Here is a 16,579-nt window from a genome sequence, read left to right as displayed (position 1 = left end):
GCAGCCAGGCTTAAAGAAGCACAACCCCTCCCATGATCTAGCCAGTAGCACCGTTCACCCTGCTTGTCAATGAACCAGCCTTTACATAGGACATCGTGCATGAGCTCCCCCCAGCCGGATGGCGAGCACTTGTTAGACAGTGTATGCCCTTAGCTCCAATCAGATTGACGTACATTATATCATTTATTGTAAATGAATAAAGTGCATAATTGATTCATGTGATTTGATGTGTTTTTGTGTAATACCCTTAAATTGGACACTTATGAGATTCGTGTTAGTTTGGAATCTTCACAGCCGTTGGATAGATCTAGGGAGATTTATCCTACCAAGGCTGACACTGATGTGCCACCAAGTTAGTTGGGGAAGATTGTCTCATCTACCAAGGTGAGACCTGATGTACATGCAGTGTGGGTTTTCTTGAAACCCAAAACTAGACCAAATTCTAGTATTGCCCTGGACCATGGAGATAGTGGGCAAAACTAGAATGTTACACCTGACCCCTAGACTCGATTATGGTACTGCACTAGGTGTTGGATTGGGCTGTCGTTGATATACCAATCAGTGAGATCCTTAGAGGGGGTCAAAATTGTTGGACAGTTTTTGTATGCCCTTAGCTTCAATCAGTTTTGATGTACTTTTGATATTTAATGTGAATAAATAAGTACATGTTTGATTCATGTTGTGTGGTTTGCTGTTGTGTAAAACCCTAAAACTGGACACTTAATGAGACTTGTGTTAGTTTTAAATGTTCACAGCCATTGGATAAGTCTGGGGAGATTTATCCTGCCAAGGCTGACATTGGTGTGCTGCCAACTGTTGGGGTGTCTTGTCTCAGCCGCCAGGGTGAGACCCAAGGCACATGCAGTGTAGGATTACTTGAACCCTTGAACCAGACCAGATTTCCAGTATTGCCCTGGACCTTGGAGATTGATGGGCAAAATTGGAAAGTTACACCTGACCCCTAGACCTGATTATGGTACTGTACTAGGTGTCAGATCGGACTATCTTTGATATAACAATCAGTAAGATCCTTAGCGGGGGTCAAAACCTGGGTATGCTGGGACAGTCTGAGAATTCATTTGAGTGGGTGATCATAGTGACGGGATCAACCTCTTTGTCGGACAAAGGTAATGATCGGGAATGCACTCTCTCTGATGGAAACCAAACTGCCAGTAGTTGATTTCAATTGTTGGAATTTTGTTTTGCAAAATCTATATATATGATATGTACTTACATATGGTTTCAAAACGTTTGCAAATGGTTTTAATTTCCGGGATCCATGTGAATAGAGAGTGCAGCACTGTTCCCTACAGCCGAGGGAGAGGTCCTCTCTTGTCGGGCAGTGCTTGATCATTATGGGCTGAGAGGTTAAGTATAAGGCCATTTGGGATAATACCTGAAGGGCTAATCTTGCATCTGCCCATAGTCCCTAGGCTTTTATAAGATGGCTTGGCTCAAGGACCACTTAGTGTAAGTGTTGGGCCCATAGGGTCCATGTGATGGGCTCAAGGGGTTCACTGGACTTTTTAGTGATTTCGGCTAGGCCTTGTAACAGAGGTTGGGCCGAACCCATGTGGCTGGTGTGTAGATTAATGCTTGGGTCCCACGCCATACAAAGAAGCCCAACTGGGCAGCAGTTTGGAAGACTATTGAGCACTTGTTTCTTATTGGGCCTAAAACCCATTTCGATCTATGCTGATTTGATCAGTCACTTGAGGGGGCGGATCTGAGATTAGGTTAAGCCCAAAAGTTAATCTAATCTGCAGATAAGATTAAGAAGAGTCCTAATCCAAATACAAATTTGGATAAGGGCAACTCCTGATATGATTAGGAGGTTTTCTTAATCATTAAGAAAGAGGAGAAAAACCCTAATTCGAATTACAGGAATTCGAACCCAAGGGATTTCGTAAATAACACACTCGCATTCTAAAGATTAGATCTCAGAAACCCTAGAGAAAAAAAGCAGTTCGCCACTTTCTTCTCTAGTTTTTCTCCTCCATCAGCCACTACCTACCACCACCAGTTCGATTTCTCTGAGAGGGAAAGATCAAGAAAGAGTTCTTGATTTTAGTCTTTGCTGAAAGGCTGATTTAGTTCGGTGCTCATTGTTTTCCAGAGGATTCTTGTGAAGGATTCAGTGCGTAGGGTGCACTCTACTGGTTTTGTTCCATAGTTGTTGTGTCATCTTCAGTAAGAGCAGATCTTGGTGTCTTCTTTGGGTGTGAACACCAAATTTGGGAGATATTATTTCTCTGGATTAGGTATAATCACTCCCTTCTCTTTTGGTTTAGATCTGGTTCGCTTTTGGTTCAAGTAGGATCCTTGAATTTTAATTCTAAAATCAGGGAATACGATTCCCAGTTGGAAGGAAGGTAGGAAATTTTTGAAATTTGCCCACCCATTCTGCAACAGTTTTGGCCTCCATTCGATGGATCCTACCATCCCTTCCAGTGGTATCAGAGCCACAAGTTCGAATCTTGAACCAAAAGATCAGATCTGAACCTACACAATTCGGTAGAAGCTGTTCTATCCGGGTATTGCGCAGTTTGCTGTTTTACTTCAAGAAATTGTTTCTTGTTGAGGGCGATTGATCTGAAATTAACTCTGCTGTCAAATCGTTTGACTTCGAGCAGAATCCGGATGAACCTGTGTCTACAGGAAGTACAGTGGGGATAAGGTTAACTACGGTGAAAGTATGGCTTTCATAGCAATTCTCCATGAAAGATCTTGGAGAAGCCTCCTATATACTGGGTCTTCGACTCTATAGAGATAGATCGAAGTGGATAATAGGATTATCCCAATCTGCTTACATTGATAAAATAGTCAAGAGATACAGCATGGAAAACTCCAAGAAAGGAAATGTTCCTTTCAGGCACGGAGTCACTCTCTCCAAGAAGATGTCTCCCAAGACTTCTGAGGAGATTGATGGCATGAAAGACGTTCCTTATGCCTCAGCCGTAGGGAGCATCATGTATGCCATGCTGTGCACTCGTCCTGACATAGCTCAGGCAGTGAGTGTAGTAAGCAGATTTTAGGCCAACCTAGGGCAGGAGCATTGGACTGCTGTGAAAAACAAACTTACGTACCTTCGAAGGACAAAAGAGTTGTCTAGTATTCAACGGTAGCTCACTACAGATCCAAGGGTATACATATGCCAATTTCCAGTCAGACCCAGATGATAGAAAGTCTACATCTGGATATGTTTTCACGATAGGATCGTATGCTGTTTGCTGGAAAAGCAGCAAACAGGGGTCCACTGCAGACTCTAGGACCGAGGCCGAGTACATTGCCACAAGTGAGGCTGCCAAAGAAGCCGTGTGGATGAAGAAGTTCGTTCCCGAGTTGGGAGTAGTTCTGTTCAGCACATCACCCATCACATTGTTGAGCCATTGCTCAGGCTAAGGAGCCACGAGCCCACTCAAAGTCGAAGCACATCGAGAGGAAGTACCACGCATTGCGGGAGATTGTTGGTAGAGGAGACGTCCTGATTCAGAAGGTAGCGTCAGCGGAAAATGTAGCAAACCCATTGACAAAGCCACTATCACAGAAAGTGTTTGAGAAACACGTGGAAAGCATGGGACTCCAGCTAGTACCTGATTAGACCTAAGTGCAAGTGGGAGCTGTTAGACAGTTTTGTATGCCCTTAGCTTCAATCAGAACGATGTACTTGAAAGAATGGTAGGATCCATCTAATGGACGCCATAAAGGTTGCGGAATGGGTGGGGCGAATTTCAAAAATTTCCTACCTTCTCCCAACTGGGAATCATATTCCCTGAATTTAGAATACAATATTCAAGGATCTACTTGAACCCTAATCAAACCAGATCTGTACCAAAAGATAAATGGGAGGATTATACCTGATCCGGAGAAGCAGTATCTCCCAAAGTTGGTGTTCACGCCCAAAGAATGCTCCAAGATCTGTCCCTGCTGAAGATGACACAGCTGTGGATGGAACAGAACCAGCAGGATGCGTCCTACACACTGGATCCTTCACAAGAATCCCCTGGATGTACTAAACACTGAATTCTTTCAGTCTTTCTTGCAAGACTGATGTCAAGAACTGGTTTCTTGACTTTCTTTTTTGCAAGGATCAAATCTTGCAATAATGCAGATGGCGGCGGCAGGAGAAGATTTCCAGAAACGAAAAGGCTGAACTGTTTTCTTTTCTGGAGAGAATGAGATCTAATCTCAATTCGCAGGAACCCTTCTTGCTTACAAAAACCTCTTGGATCGAAATCTGATTTCTCTCTCTTGGTTCATTCGAAAATCTCCTCCCTTTCTTCTTGATTAAGAAATCTCCTAATTAGGAGTTATCCCAATCCAAATCAGTATTTGGATAGGGGATAATCTTAATCCCTTTCCCAAATAGAGTTAGCTTACTCCTGATCTTATCAGGAGGTTACCAGATTCAAATCTGATTTGAATTTGGTCTCTAAGAGTGGAAAAGGCTAAGAGCCCAATCCTTTTTGCTAACTTCAATCTCAAATTCGCCCCATTGATGGGTGATCATATCAGCCCACCTCGAAATGGGCTTTTGGCCCATTAAGTATTCAGTGTTTAATTAGTTTCCAATCTGCTGCCCAGTTGGGCTTCTTTGTATGGCGTGGGACCCAAGCATTGATCTACACACCAGCCACATGGGTTTGGCCCAGCCTTTAATACAAGGCCCAGCCGAATTCACTGAAAATCTCAATGAACCCCTTGAGTCCATCGTATGAACCCTATGGGCCCAACACTTACATTAAGTGGTCCCTGGGCCAAGCCATCTTACAAAAACCCAGGGACTGTGGGCAGGTGCAAGATTAGCCCATCAGGTATTATCCTAAATGGTCTTACACTTAACCTCTCAGCCCCTAATGATCAAGCACTGCCCGACAAGAGAGGACCTCTCCCTCGGCTGCAAGGAACAGTGCCGCACTCTCCTCTCACATGGATCCCGGGAATTAAAACCATTTGCAAACATTTTGAAACCGTACATATATATGTAAATATATTAATTTTGCAAAAACAAAATTCCAACGATTGAAATCAACTGCCGGCAGTTTGGTTTCCATCAGAGAGAGTGCATTCCCGATCATTACCCTTTGTCCGACGAAGTGGCTGATTCTGTCACTATGACCACCCACTCAGATGAATTCTCAAACTGCCCCAACATACCCAGGTTTTGATCCCCACCAAGGATCTCACTGATTGGCATATCAAAGGCAGCCTGATCCAGCACCTAGTGAAGTGTCATAATCGAGTCTAGGGGTCAGGTGTAACTTTCCAGTTTTGCCCATCTATCTCCAAGGTCCAGGGCAAGACTGGAAATCTGGTCCGGTTCAAGGATTCAAGTAATCCCATGCTGTATGTGCCTCGGGTCTTACCCTGATGGCTGAGACAGGCCATCCCAACACTTGGTGGCACACCAGTATCAGCCTTGGCAGGATAAATCTCCCCAGACTTATCCAACGGCTGTGAACATTTAAAACTAACATGAGTCTCTACAAATGTCCAGTTTTAGGGTTTTACACAGAATTAAACCAAACAACATGAATCAAACATGCACTTTATTTATTTCCACTAAATAACGAAAGTACATCAAAATGATTGAAGCTAAGGGTGAGACCTATCCTGACAAGGCTGACACTATGGTGCCACCAAGTCGGTTGGGGTGGCCTGTCTCAGCTGCCAGGGTGAGACCCTAGGCACATACAATGTAGGATTAATTGAATCTATGAACTGGACCAGATTTCCAGTATTGCCCTGGACCTTGGAGATTGATGGGCAAAACTGGAAAGTTACACCCGACCCCTAGACTCGATTATGATACTACACTAGGTGTCGGATCAGGCTGTCATTGATGTACCAATCAGTGAGATCCTTAGCAAGGGTCAAAACCTGGGTATGTTGGGACAATCCGAGAATTCATCTGAGTGGGTGATCATAGTGAAAGGATCAGCCCCTTTGTCGGACAAAGGTAATGATCGGGGATGCACTCTCACTGATGGAAACCAAGACTGCCGGCAGCCGATTTCAACCATTGAGATTTGTTTTGCAAAGTATATTGGTTTCGAAAATGTTTGCAAAAGGTTTTAATTCCCAGGATCCATATAAGTGGAGAGTGCAACACTGTTCCTTGCAGCCGAGGGAGAGGTCCCCTCTTGTCAGGCAGTGTATGATCATTATGGGCTAAGAGGTTAAGTGTAAGACCATTGAGGATAATACCTGATGGGCTAATTTTGCATCTGCCCATAGTCCCTGGGTGTTACAAGGTGGCTTGGCCCAGGGACCACTTAGGGTAAGTGTTGGGCCCATAGAGCCCATTTGATGGGTTTTAGGGGTGCACTGTCTTTAACAGTGTATTCGGCCAGGCCTTGTAACAAAGGTTGGGCTGAACCCATGTGGCTGATGTGTAGATCAATGCTTGGGTCCCACGCCATACAAGGAAGCCCAACTGGGCAACAGTTAGGAAGGTTAAGTGAGCACATAAGCTTAATGGGCCTAAAGCCCATTTCGAACTGGACTATTTATTTAGTTAATAGAAGGGCAAATTCTGAGATGGATTAGTAGATAGGATAGGGTCTTCACTCTATCCACTCAGAGAGTCTAGATCTGAATGTGATTCAGATTTAGAAACCTCCTAATGAGATTAGGAGAAAGCTAATCTAATCTGCAAATAAGATAAGGGTTTATCCCTATCACCAAAAGAGAAGTCTCATCCAAATATGATTTGGGTAAGCTATTCCTAATTGGATTAGGAGCTAATCCTTTTGGTTAACAAAAGAAGGAGGGGGCAACAGCCTTTAGAATACAGTCAACAGATTTTCTCTAGTGCTGAAATCAAGAAGAGAGAATTTTGCACCCTACGAATACTCTCTTGCCGCCTCCCTGCTCTTGCTGCCCTGCTTGCCAGTTCGATCTCCTGTTGTGGGAGAAGTCAAGATTGGATCTTGACATCAGTTCTTTGAGAAAGGATTGAGAGGAAGCTGTGCTCACGTACCATCCTGTTGATTCTTGCAAAGGATAGAGTTCTTGGAGAAGAACACTGTTGATTCTGCTCCATCCAGCACTGCACCATCTTCAGTGGGAGCAGTCTTTGGATCCTTCCTTGGGTGTGAACACCTCCATTGGGAGATACTATTTCTCCGTATCAGGTATAATTCTCTCCTACTCTTTTTGGTTCAGATCTGATTCAGTTTAAGGTTCAAGAATGATCCTTGAAAATATGATTTTCTAAATAGGGAATGCGATTCCCAGTTGAAGGGAGAGAAAAAATTTTGAAATTCGCCCCTTATTCCGCAATCTTTGGGCATCCATAGGATGGATCTCTCATTCCCTTCACGATCACCCAGGCTAAAGAGCCTCGGGCCCACTCAAAGTCCAAGCACATCGAGAGGAAGTACCACGTAGTACGGGAGAGCGTTGGTAGAGGGGACATCTTGATTCAGAAGGTAGCATCAGCAGATAATGTGGCAGACCCATTAACTAAGCCACTCACACAGAAGGTGTTTGAGAAACACATGGAAAGTATGAGACTCCGGCTTGTACCAGATTGGACCTAAGTGCAAGTGGGAGCTGTTGGACAGTTTTTGTATGCCCTTAGATTCAATCAGTTTTGATGTAATTTTGATATTTAATGTAAATAAATAAAGTACATGTTTGATTCATGTTGTGTGGTTTGCTTCTGTGTAAAACCCTAAAACTGGACACTTAATGAGACTTGTGTTAGTTTTAAATGTTCACAGCCGTTGGATAAGTCTGAGGAGATTTATTCTGCCAAGGCTGACACAGGTGTGCTGCCAACTATTGGGGTGGCTCATCTCAGCCGCCACGGTGAGACCCAAGGCACACGTAGTGTAGGATTACTTGAACCCTTGAACTGGACCAGATTTCCAGTATTGCCCTGGACCTTGGAGATTGATGGGCAAAATTGGAAAGTTACACCTGACCCCTAGACCCGATTATGGTATTGCACTTGGTGTCGGATCGGGCTGTCTTTGATATGCCAATTAGTGAGATCCTTAGAGGGGGTCAAAACCTGGGTATGTTGGGACATTCTAAGAATTCATCTGAGTGGGTGATCATAGCGACGGGATCAGCCCCTTTGTCGGACAAAGGTAATGATCGGGAATGCACTCTCTCTGATGGAAACCAAACTACTGGCAGTTGATTTCAATCATTGGAATTTTGTTTTGCAAAATCTATATATATGATATATACTTATATATGGTTTCAAAACGTTTGCAAATGGTTTTAATTCCCAGGATCCATGTGAGTAGAGAGTGCAACACTGTTCCCTACAGCCAAGGGAGAGGTCCTCTCTTGTTGGGAATGCTTGATCATTATGGCTGAGAGGTTAAGTGTAAGACCATTTGGGATAATACCTGATGGGCTAATCTTGCATCTGCCCACAGTCCCTAGGCTTTTATAAGATGGCTTGGCTCAGGGACCACTTAGTGTAAGTGTTGGGCCCATAGGGTCCATGTGATGGGCTCAAGGGGTTCACTGGGCTTTCTAGTGAATTCGGCTAGGCCTTGTAATAGAGGTTGGGCCGAAACCATGTGACTGGTGTGTAGATCAATGCTTGGGTCCCATGCCATACAAAGAAGCCCAACTAGGCAGCAGTTTGAAAGACTATTGAGCACTTGTTTCTTATTGGGCCCAAAGCCCATTTCGATCTAGGCTGATCTAAGATTAGGTTAAGCCCAAAAGCTTATCTAATCTGTAGATAAGATTAAGAAGAGTCCTAATCCAAATACAGATTTGGATAAGGGCAACTCCTGATATGATTAGGAGGTTTTCTTAATCGTTAAGAAAGAGGAGAAAAACCCTAATTCGAATTACAAGAATTCGAACCCAAGGGATTTCGTAGATAATACACCTGCATTTTAAAGATTAGATCTCAGAAACCCTAAAGAAAAATAGTTTGCCACTTTCTGCTCTAGTTTTTCTCCTCCATCAGTCGCCGCCTACCACAACCAGTTCGATTTCTCTGAGAGGGAAAGATCAAGAAAGAGTTCTTGATTTCAGTCTTTGCTGAAAGGCTAATTTAGTTCGGTGCTCATTGTTTCCAGAGGATTCTTGTGAAGGATTCAGTGTGTAGGACGCACTCTACTGGTTCTGTTCCACAGTTGCTGTGTCATCTTCAGCCAGAGCAGATCTTGGTGTCTTCTTTGGGCGTGAACACCAACTTTGGGAGATATTATTTCTCTAGATCAGGTATTATCACTCCCTTCTCTTTTGGTTCAGATCTGGTTCGGTTTTGGTTCAAGTAGGATCCTTGAATTTTGATTCTAAAATCAGGGAATACGATTCCCAGTTGGAAGGAAGGTAGGAAATTTTTGAAATTCACCCACCCATTCCGCAACAGTTTTGGCGTCCATAAGATGGATCCTACCATCCCTTCCAAAAACCTAGGTATGTTGGGATAGTCTGAGAATTCACCTGAGTGGGTGATTATAGTGACAGGATCATCCCCTTTGTCGGACAAAGCGAATGATTGGGGAATGCACTTTCTCTGATGGAAACCTAAACTACTGGTAGTGAATTTCAAATGTGTTTGAAATTTGTTTTGCAATATATATATATATATATATATATATATATATTATGGTTTCAAATTGTTTGCAAAAAGGTTTTAATTCTCGGGATCCATGTGAGTAGAGAGTGCAGCGCTATACCTTGCTGCTGAGGGAGAGGTCATCTCTTGTTAGGCAGTGTTTGATCATCAAGGGCTGAGAGGTTAAGTGTAAGACCATTAAGGGTAATACTTGATGGGCTAATCTTGCATCTGCCTCTAGTCCTTGGGTTTTCATAAGGTGGCTGGACCCAAGGACCATTTAGTGTAAATGTTGGGCCCATTAAGAGCCCATGGTGATGGACTCAGGGGTTTACTATGTCCTACAGTGAATTCGGCTAGGCCTTGTAACAAAGGCTGGGATGAACCCATGTGGCTGATGTGTAGATCGATGTTGGGGTCCCATGCCATACAAAGAAAGCCAAGTTAGCCAGCAGATTAAAGGGTAAGTGAGCTATGTGACTAAATGGGCCTAAATCCCATTTCGAATTTGACTTAAATTAGTTAATTAAAAAAGGGGCAAAATTTGATTTATAACCTAATTAGGATTAGCTGAAGGATAAGATAAGTCTTATCCATTTAAGAGTCCAGATCCAAATATCAAATTTAGATCGAGAAACTCTCTCCTATATGGATTAGGATGTTGATCCAAAGAAGGCTATAAATAGGGGATGAATTCTTTAGTTAAAAGACACTCTTGCACACTCAGCAACCTGTAGAATTCTCCCCAGTTCTTGCTACCCCTACCCAGTTCGATTTCCACCTGTGGAACTAATCAATAAAGGTTCTTCATATTGTTTTTAGCTATAAGAAACAATCTGATGTCGTGCTCACCAGCCCTTGTTCGATTCTTACTGAAGAATTCAGGTTCTTGCTGAAGAACCATCTTGTTTATCCTGCTTCACCGTACACTGTGTCATCTTCAGTGGAGGCGGGTTTTGGTCTTCTCCTTGGGCGTGAACATCTACGTTGGGAGTTACTGTTACTTAGTACCAAGTATATCCCTTACTTCCCTTTTGGTTTCAGATCTGGTCCAGTTTTGATTCAAGAATGAACCTTGAAAATACAGTTTTCTAAATTAGGGAATTTGATTCACAGATGGGAGAGAAAGAAATTTTTTGAAAATTTGCCTAACCTTCTTGTAGGGTTCGGCCATCCATATGATGGATCTGATGGATCTCCCATCCCTTAAGTGGTATTAGAGCCAGGTTCACATTCTTGAACCAAAATTAGACCTGATTTGAACCTACACAATTAAGCACAATCGGTTCTACCCGATTTGCATAGATTAGGGTTTTCTCTGAGAATTCGGTTCTCAGTGATGGGCGATTGATCTGAAATTGATTTTTAATTTTCTGCAATATTTATAGAAATGTTCTATATTTATTTCATGGATTATGGGCTATTCGTTTGGTGAGGATCAAAATCTTTTATTGGCGCTAAGAATTTGCACACTTGTTGTATCATTCTATTCTATTCATTCTTGGTCTGTAAATATTTTTTTTTATTTTTTAGACGGATGTATAGGATTTATTCTGATGTAAATTAATGGAGAAATTAGGCTTTTTCTATTTTTTCATTTGAAGAAAGTGCCGGTTCACGTGGAGGAGAAGAAGACATTGTGCTGATAGATGATCTGTAATCTACGATTTGCAGAAAACAAATCTGCAAACTGTGACTAACCCCTTTCTTGCAAGTTTGCAGCCACATGAACAACCTACTGTTATGTTGATTTGATGATTGTTGATTGCCATTTATCAGCCATAATTAATTCCAGATCATCTTCTTGAATTGAATCTTGAATTGGAAACCAAACCCTAGACACATTCGACCCAGATTGGACCAAATTGGTTGGACCAAATCTGTGGCTCAATAGGGACTGTTCACAGCCCTAAAATTTTATAATGGGCCGAGGGTTTGATGGCTGATTGCAAGATGCAATTTGGCCCAACCTGTAAAACCCAATATTATTAAGTTAAAACTGCATCATCCCTAATTTAGCTATATAAGCCGAATTGCTTTTTGTAGTTCAGCCCATGTACCTAGATAATGTTAAATGATAATTTTATGGGCTCTAATGGGCTGATACTAATTTAACCTAACTATTTTAGGGTTTTACAGATGATTAAAATTGATTGGATCAATTGTGGTTTTCATTCATGCATGTGATGTATGATGTGTGATGTGCTACGTATATGGGCTACGAGCACTTGGCCCATGTTAATTCGATAGTGGCTCTTTCGCACACCATGACTGAATGCACATCATTTCCATGGTGTCCTTAAGATCATTGGATGATCTCCCTTTTTGATGGGCCCCACTTCAGCTTCCTCAAGAAGAACTGTGCGGAACCCTAGCCGTTTAGGGCCCATCTGAATCTGAGTTTAAGAAAGTCAGTGGGAGCCACATTGGTTTGACCTAAATAAAACTAGGGCATAATTATTCGTTCCCTCTTGTAAAATATAAGTACATGTGATAAGGAGATTCATATGATGAACTCTCTAAAGGCCTTCCATAATTAGCATGAAGATGGGTCCTTCAGTAATTAGGAGATGAACCATGAAATTAGGTTATTCATTTGCTGTTGGATTTGTTGGATTGTTTCATAAGATGATAAGGGCATCATAGACTGATGTGGGAGGGGCCTATCCTGAAATGCAAGACTCTCTCACAGTACCTTGGCATTCACAAATATGATGGGTAAGCACTTATTGGACAGAAAGGTTTAACCTAAAATGGCAATGAACATAGTCTAACAGAGGCCAAGGGAAAGCTCATAAGATGAGCGGATATGATCCTTCACAGAAGGTGGTGCGTAATGTAGTTGAAATATTGGCTCCATGCACTTTATGTGATTTCCCACATTTCTAGAGACATACTTCGTAGTCTCCGTCACTTAGATAGGAGGGAAATTGATAAAACTATATTTGTACATATTTTCATACCTCTTACTTGATGATTTTGGTAATAATGTTTTTGGAATTGGCATGGTATTGCACTAATTATAATGAAATTGTCTTACAAGATGATTTAGAGCTTAATTATGCAATTTTAAGGAGGAGTTTGATTTAATTGATCATGATAATCATAGTGGAAGGACCATGCATCAATGATGATCCATGATGGAGCCATGAAGGAGAGAATCCACTGAAATTGGATTTCATATATATGCACAAAAATCTGGAAATTTCTTGTTTTGATATAATTCCCATATTTTGGGCATAACTTTCTGCCTACAACTCAGATTGAGGTGATTCAAATGGCTAATTAAAGATAAGAGATAGGGTTCTCTTGTATTTATCACTCAACCTAGTTCTGCTATCAACCAAGTGAAATTCGAGCTACAAGTTTCAGGTATGGCATTTGATAGTGCAGAAGAGATAGGAGTTCAATTGAGATAAAGATTAAGAGACCTAATATGTATTGAATTAGGAGTTTGCATTGAGAAGTGATTGATGGGAGGCTGCACTATAAAAAGGACCATAGACTCAAGGCAAGGGGGCACATCCTTAGAGAGAATTCAGCAGAGAAGAGAAGAGGAAGCAGTCTCAACACATTAGAAGAGAAGAGGAAGCAATTTTCCGCACGCCAGAGAAGGAGAGGAAGAATCCGAATTCAAGAGAGAGAAAGGCTTAGTTGCTGCACTTGTCTTCTACCTTCAAAGGCAAAAGTTTTCTTGTTCTATTCATTCTTTGATGTGTTCTCGTTGTGTTTCCCCTTTAATTTTCTTAAGTATGTTGAATTTAATGATGTCTAGCTAAATTCTCTTAGCTAGGGTTTAGAGGGATTTTGATCTTAAGATTATATAGTTATTTGTTTAATTCAATTCAAGAACTTTACTATTTGCATGAGGAATTTTTATTGCTATGCTTAATGCTTTAAAAGAATTGGCCAATCTTTTAATGATTTGATGATTCATGCATGACTGACCAAAGGATTGTTATGAATTAGATCCATAGGCAATAAAAATCGCATGATAGACTATGATATCGAAAGATGATTAGCTCATGTGTGTGAGTCAAGGAAGCTCAGTGAGTCAAAACCCCTTCTACGATTAGAGGTTTTCAATGAAATTAATGCTTATTTTTCCTTTTGACAACCACTTAGAAATTTGATGGTAGAATTGGATTAATAAAGGATTAATATGACTTGAGAAAGCTTATTAATTAATTTAGGGAAATCCACCATCACATGCAAATAATTTTAATATACCTTAGGGTAATTTCAGTCTTGAGTTGAATTAAATAGGTAATTATGTAACCTTGATTTAATGAAATCTAAACCCTAGTTGCATTCATCCATCAATTAAGTTTTTATTAAGTTCTTGGATTTGCTTTAATTCTTTTAGTTTTTATTCATTCAATTGATTCACGAGTTCAACTTAGGTTAGTCTAAAATTGATTTGGTACTGTGATCTAGTCTCTGTGGGATCGATACTTTTCTCATCATTATACGCACATTTGACTAAGGTACACTTGCCTAAATTAATTGTGCATAAATTACACAACAAGTTTTTGGCGCCGTTGTCGGGGACTAGTTTTTTGCATATCAAAACTACCTGAATTAGCTTTAGATTGAACATATATTTGTTTTATTTTCGGATTTAAAATTTTTCATTTTAATTTCTATTGGGTTCAGCTTTATAATATTTTTTAGGAAATTTTTAAATTTGCTTTTTTTTTCTCTTCTTTGAAGGTTCCTAGTGCATGACACGCACTAGGGATGTAGAATTAATACCCCTTCATCAAGAAATCGAAAGGACTTTGAAAAAGCGAACAAGGGAGAGAAAGAACAAGATGGCTCAAGACAAAAATAATCCAATGACATTGATCTCCTATGCTATACCTACTCTGGATGGTACTACATCAAGCATTAGGAGGCCAAATGTACAAGCAAACAATTTTGAGTTCAAGCCTGCAACTATTCAGATGATCCAGATGAGTGTGTAATTTTCTAGCCCCAATGATGACCCTAACTCTCATATTGCTAATTTTCTTGAAATATGTGATACTTTTAACCATAATGGAGTTAGTGATGATGCCAGTAGACTTAGGCTATTTCCTTTCTCCTTAAGGGACAAAGCAAAAGATTGGCTTAACTCTCTTCCTATAGGTTCGATTACTACATGGGATGACTTGGAACAAAAGTTTTTATCTAAGTATTTTCCACCTGCTAAAATGGCTAAATTAAGGAATGACATAACAACTTTTTCTCAATTTGATAATGAAACCTTATATGAGTCATGGGAGAGATTTAAGGAACTGCTTAGGAAGTGTCTTCACCATGGTCTACCTGTTTGGATGCAAGTGCAAACTTTTTATAGTGGCATTAATCAATCTAATCATTCAATTTTAAATGCAACTGCAGGCGGTACCCTTATGAGGAAAACTCCTAAAGAAGCATATGAACTTTTAGAGGAGATGGCGGTCCATAGCTATCAATGGGGCAATGAGAGAGTAAATAAAAAGGGAGTTGGAATTTATAATGTTGATTCTATCACTGCTTTATCGGCTCAACTTGCTACATTAAATAAGAAATTAGAAAATTTGGGGGTTTCAACTATGAGTGATTCTTTTGTTCCCTTTCCTTCTTGTGAGCTTTGTGGGCAAGGGGGACATGCTAGTGTAGACTGTCAAGTAGGAAATCCATTTTCTTTTTCTTCTGAGCAAGCTAATTTTGTTTCTTATGGTGGCAACAGGTCCAATTTCAATCCCTACTCCAACACTTACAATCCAGGATGGAGAAGCCATCCAAATTTTTCTTGGAGTAATAACCAACAAAGAGCACTTCCCGGCTTTTAGTAGCAACAACAACAAAATCCACAAGAAAAGAAGCCAAATTTAGAGGATATGATGGCAAAAGTTATCAACAATACGGAGGCAAGAATTCAAGGGTTGGAAACTCAAATTGGACAACTTTTTCAAGCAATTTCAGCAAGACCACAAGGATGATTACCTACCAATATCGAGAAAAATCCTAGGGAACAAGTAAAGGCCATCACTCTGCAAAGTGGAAAAGAACTTAAAAGAAGAAAAATATGATGAGCAGGTAAAAGAGGAAGAAAGCCGAAACTTTGAAGCCAAAGAAGGAGACTACGATTCATTAGTGGAGAAAAAGGGAAGTTCTTCTACTCTTAATTTAAAATCCTACAAACCCCCTCTTCCTTTTCTTAAAAGATTTCTTAAGGCTAACTTGGATAAGCAATTTGCTAAATTTCTAGAGGTGTTTCAAAAGTTGCATATTAACATTCCTCTTATTGATGCTATTTCTCAGATGCCAAGTTATGCCAGATTCTTAAAGGAAATAATTTCAAACAAAAGAAAGTTGGAGGAGTTTGAGATGGTAAAACTTAATGAGGAATGCTCAACAATCCTACAAAATAAATTACCTCCAAAACTCAAGGATCCAGGGAGCTTCTCTATTCCGTGCACCATTGGAAAAATTAATTTTGATAAGGATTTATGTGATCTTGGTGCAAGCATTAATTTGATGCATTTTTCTATCTTCAGGAAGATTGGGTTGAAGGAGCCAACACCTACCACTGTTTCTCTACAATTGGCTAATAGAAGTATCAAATATCCAAGGGGAGTCGTGGAAGATGTTTTGGTAAAAGTAGATAAATTTATTTTTCCTATTGACTTCATCGTTTTGAACATGGAAGAAGATTATGATATGCCCCTAATTTTAGGGGGATCTTTTCTTGCCACAGGAAGAGCTTTAATTGATGTCCAACAAGGAAAATTTAGCCTTGAGATTAATGGTGAGAAAGTTATTTTTAATGTGTTTAAGGCTATGAAACATTCCAATGATGAAAAAGAAGTCTTAATGATAGATTGCATTGATGATTTGGTAGAAAGAAAATTTCATGCATTTAGGTTAGATGATCCTATAGAAAATTGCATTACTAACTCTTTTAATGTGAATGAACAAATTTTAGATGAGAGGCATAAGGAGGCCGTAGGCTATTTGGGAGAAAAGCAAAGAGGATTCGTGACAAAAAAGAGAAAAATTTTTGCCTTT

At 40.5% G+C, this 16,579-nt stretch overlaps 1 non-coding gene across 1 annotated transcript; it reads right to left on the bottom strand.

Annotated features, from left to right (window-relative positions):
• Positions 1-14,742: 14,742 nt before the first annotated feature.
• LOC148789940 (small nucleolar RNA R71) lies at positions 14,743-14,849 on the bottom strand. Its single transcript, XR_016079908.1, has one exon. It is a non-coding gene; the product is annotated as a small nucleolar RNA R71 (small nucleolar RNA).
• Between the last annotated feature and the right edge of the window lie 1,730 nt (positions 14,850-16,579).

This window comes from Nelumbo nucifera, chromosome 8 (assembly GCF_055504915.1).
Source record: "Nelumbo nucifera cultivar China Antique chromosome 8, China Antique-T2T, whole genome shotgun sequence".
Lineage (NCBI taxonomy): Eukaryota > Viridiplantae > Streptophyta > Magnoliopsida > Proteales > Nelumbonaceae > Nelumbo > Nelumbo nucifera.
This window is presented reverse-complemented; position numbering and strand designations above follow the sequence as displayed.